Raw genomic sequence first — 4944 nt, forward strand, 5'->3', positions numbered from 1 at the left:
ATTTCATAGTAATTTTTGTTGGTCAAACAATATTTGTGGGCTATATGTGTTATTTTTATTGCTGTGTTGTGAATTGTTTTGTGTTTCATAGTTTATTTTCTTTCTACTTTTTTTTTTTTGTCTAAATTGTGCTGAAAGGCTTATAATATAGACTTGGAATGAAGGTACAGTATGTGGCTAAATAAAATAACTGAAATGTTTATTGTTGTTAATGTTATTTTAAATTAATTTACTGCATATAACACATCTGAAAAATAAATCGTTTTGTGACGTTTACCAACTCTTCCACAATCCATTTTACCAAATCCTTGGTTTAATTTCCCCTTTTTTTAAATCTTGCCCATGCAGCTCTAGTTACTCTTCTGTAGGTCTTATATTTGGCATTTAAGATTTTTAATCTAAAGTGACCAACTGCAATTACAGTCAGCCTGGAGCAAGCTGTGGTCAAGGGCATGATGATGATAGAACAGGACTCAGTACTTTGGATTGAACCTCCAACCTTTGTTTTAGCAGCCCAGACCCTCAAACATTACCCAGGTCACCCTGAGGGTCTAACATTTATGGTAAATGACATAAGCCAGAGCTCGACTGGGTAACGTTAAAATGTAATCTGTTACCCTGCTGAATACAAATCAGTTTTCAACTTAGATAAAAAAATAATAATAATGGTATACACTTCAAATATCACAGACAGCAACATAGTGTCGGCCCAGATCCGGCCCAGATGTGGGCCTAGATCTGGGCGGGATGTTCATTATATTTGTTATCTAAATAAAAAGGATTAGTGCCGTTTTAAAAAACACAGTTCTAATGCTCCATACAACATTCAAAATCAAGTAACGTGCCTGGCACTTAATAAAATGTCTTTCCTTCCAACAAAAGGAAACAAAAGTCAACTGTGGTAAATTGAGTCACTTTATCAGCTCAACCGAAAATCCATTGTCATTTTCCTCAGCAGATGTAATTGCGATTAAAACCTGCCAGTTGTTTTCTGTCTTCTACCTGAGCATCAAGTGATCCATCCAGCCGTGAACAGTTTGATGTGTAAATGGATTAAAGTCATGATGCACAGAGCCCTGCGGTCCGGATTACCAGCAGTTCCAGCCTCAGATGCAGCAACAGCTGGAAAAGCGCTCGGTCACAGGGGGGTTGTGTCTCTGGGATGAGATGAAATGCTAAAGAGTACTTACGTACCCTCGGGGCTGTGTGCCGAAAGAATGTTCTTTACTGGGAGGGGCGGAGGACAGGAAAAGATAACGCTTAGTGACATTAAAAGAAAGCACACAGATTTTCTGGATTGTTCACAGTCGGTTTGAGTATGAAATGCAGCTGAACTTGTGTTTCTCTGATCTCTAGTGATCTCTCCATGGAAGGCACTGGATAGTGATTTGGATAACAGGTCTCGCAGACAATTTCAAATTGTGGCTTCAAAAAGTGATAACAGGGGTCACTTAAGTTCTTCAATGAATCATGAAACAACACATTTAGTTAGTTCTGGACCTTGAATCTGTCAAACATCACTGTTTGTTCAAGTTCTGTTCTGTTTGTATGCATTTAAGTCATGACAGACTGATTGGGTTTAGAAGCTGAACGTGCATGAACGCCACCACAAAGTCGTAATTACGAGTGGGAAACTCAATATTTTCTTTGAGCCAAGAGTTGGGGATATTTCAGTAAGAAAACATGGCAGAAGCAATGGCTGTGGTTGAAATGCATGAAATTACAGTTTTATTATACACTAAATGGACAAAAGTATTGGGACACACCTCTTAATTCTTGAATTCAATGAAAATGGGTCATTCTGAAGAGTTCAGTGAGTTCAAGCATGTTATTGTGATTGGATGCCAACTTCATGAGATTTCATCCCTGCTAGATAATTCGACAGTAAGTGGTATTATTGGAAAGTGGAAGCATTTAGGAACAGCAGCAACTTTAAAGTCAAAGAGAAGGGTCATTGACATTAACTTCCACTGACATTAAAATATCAGCGCAAAAACTTATGCTAAGTGTCATACATTTTCATTAGTACTCATGTACTGTACGCGCATAGCTGGATTTTTCTAGCCAACAACAAAATGCCCGAATTGACGTGTTGTCATGAGAAGTTTTAGACATACACGCAACTAGTTCAAATGAGTACAAAGGCATTTTTATTGGTTATAACGTCTGGAGAGAAATAGCACAGAGACTGAACAATGATGATACTTCATTTGCATATGCTTTCAAATTGAGTTTACTTTGAAAGACTTTACGTTCGGCTGTACACATATGCTATAGCATATTTGTAAAAAAAAAAAAAAAAAAAGAACTATACTTAGGACTTCCCAATTCATAAATACAATCTTCCTACGAGGTCTTGAATGCATCATATCATCTTATATCTTATGTGTTCTGTCAATCTTAAAGTCCCCCTGTAGTCAATCATTTGATCCCTTAAAACTCATCTTTGATCACAGAAATGACATATATAAAAGTTTTCTCCTTGAAAAAAAAATATTTATGCCTTAAAATAGCATGAATGTAACTCTACACCCTTGCCTCATTTAGTGTATGCAGTTCAATGAATATGCAAATGAGCCCCGCCTCCACTCACTCACACCAGCTCAGAGGTCCACTCGTTGACCTGATTGGTTACAAGGTGATTTCAAACCACGTCTTTGTTTCACTGCAGTTTTAAAGACAAAATACTCACCAATGGTGATGACTTATGCATGTGCACATGGTTTGTCTTAAAGCATATTAAAAACACCATAGACAAATAAACAACATTAAAAGCTTGATTTCCACCACAGGGGGACTTTAATTGACTTTAGTGTGGATTTGCATTGTATTAACTCTTTCTGCAGGTTACATCATTACATGGTGACAAGCCTTTCTTTTGAATCATTCACTGAATTCGAATTCGAACTGACTTATTGCACAGTTGCAAAAAAAAAAAAAAAAAAAAAAATACATGTATAATATTAACTTTATCGAAGTGTTGTATATTTATGGCTCTGTCCACAACATAAATATTACCATAATATATAAACCCCCAAAATTGTATATATATATGCCATCAAATTTCAACAATCCTTAAGACCACTTGATGGAACATGTCCCGGTTTGCTCTGGACAACACACAGATATTAACAGACGGATGTAGAAACAATGGCTACCCATCAAGCCTGCGCTGACTCACCGTCGTTCACGACCCATTTCTCCACACTGCAAATTGAGAGCCTTTGTTCTAAATGCCGTTCCAAACTAGGTGACACCACTTTGGCATTCAATGTGCACTGTTTATTCATTTTTCCCCCTTTTCTGTAAGTTACAGAAGAACCTACACCGGCACACTGACAACAATTATCACAATTACGTATTGATTGGACGGTAGCCTCCTCTCGAAGGGGCCCGCGGCATAATTGTTAGATTTCAGACAGAGTAATTGCAGCACGCTCACAGCTGGCCGATTATTCTTCGTCCCCCACAATTCTTTTCTCTTTCCTTCATCGTCCTTTCTCTCATTTTTCTTCATTGAATGTTACCTTTCATCTCAACAAGGGGTCATTGGGAGCAACAACAAATAAATATTCTATTAAATGTAATCAACTACATTACTTAATAACCATAACAATGAGTATTTTGAAACAAATGCTGACAATAGCGCGTGAATGTGACAGGTTTCATGTCGAATATCAGATTCGTGAGATCTTCGGGTGACATATGTTATGTTGTGGGTTTGTCTTGTTCACTTTGGAAGTTCACATAAATCAATATTCCAGAAACATCAGCACTTAATATTGAGGAAACATTTCTTCTGTGAGTTTCATCCTGCACCGCCAAAACCTCATTCTTTACTATATTTTAAGGCATTCAAATGTGACTATGTACTGTAGTGCTCATTTTGAAGGATTTAATTTCTTTACTCAAAGCCAAACTTTTAGGAATAAAATATAAATGTGGTCATCATTTACTCACCCATACATACTCATGTGGTTCCAAACTCTTATTTTCTTTCTTTCGTGGAACACAAAATGAGACATTTAGCTGAATGTCCCAGGTGGTCTTTTTCATACAATGAAAAGTCTTATCACAATTTGTCAGTACTTTATAATTTGTTAAAGGTGCTCTAAGCGATGTTGGGTGACGTCACTTCTTGTTGATGTTCGAAGTATTGTCAAACAAAACGGAGGCTAGCTCGACCCTCCCTCCTCCTCATCCCGTCCCCTCCCCCTCCCTTCCATGCTTCCTGAAACAGTCATGAACCATTTAAAAAAAAAAAAAAAACTGGATTTACCCACCTGTCCAGCAAAAACAGAGCCACCTGAATGTCGGATTGGAAGCGAATGTTCTCGTCACCTTTTGAATGCTTTTCCGATGTAAATTTGGGACTTTGCATTCCTTCTCCTTTTCCCTCTTCTTTGTTATTTGTTCATCGTAACGTCGTCTCTTTGGTCGTGTTTCGACCATATAAAAATTCTCAAGAATATAACATTTTAACGTTAGTCGTTGTTAGGACATCTCTCTTCTAGCTAACTTCCCTCTTCATGCTTCTCTCTCCACAGAAACAGGGAAAGCCAAACTAAAACACAAATGAACTAACAGAACTAAACATAACCCTACTATTACATCCTCCTCCCAGAAGTTCATTTTTGGTAAAAACATGGCAGAGATGACCTGGCGGAGTCAGAGAGGAGCTGATGGAGAGAGGATCCAAATTACAACCCAGAGTACAGCCAGGATAAAGACCCATGATGGTGGGAGGAGCCAGGGTGGAGTCAGGGGTCTGACCACCAGCGATGAACCCAGGAGAACTAGAGACGCTAGGGCCAAGGAACAAGGCGGAGTCAGAGGGAAGGCGAAGCCCGACGGAGCCGAAGGGGTGGAGGGACAAGGTGCAGCCGAAGGCCTGAAAGTCCACGGCATAGGCAGAGCGATGACTGACCAAGGTGAGGCCGAAGG

Source organism: Rutilus rutilus, assembly GCF_951802725.1.
Source record: "Rutilus rutilus genome assembly, chromosome: 23".
NCBI classification, from domain to species: Eukaryota; Metazoa; Chordata; class Actinopteri; order Cypriniformes; family Leuciscidae; genus Rutilus; species Rutilus rutilus.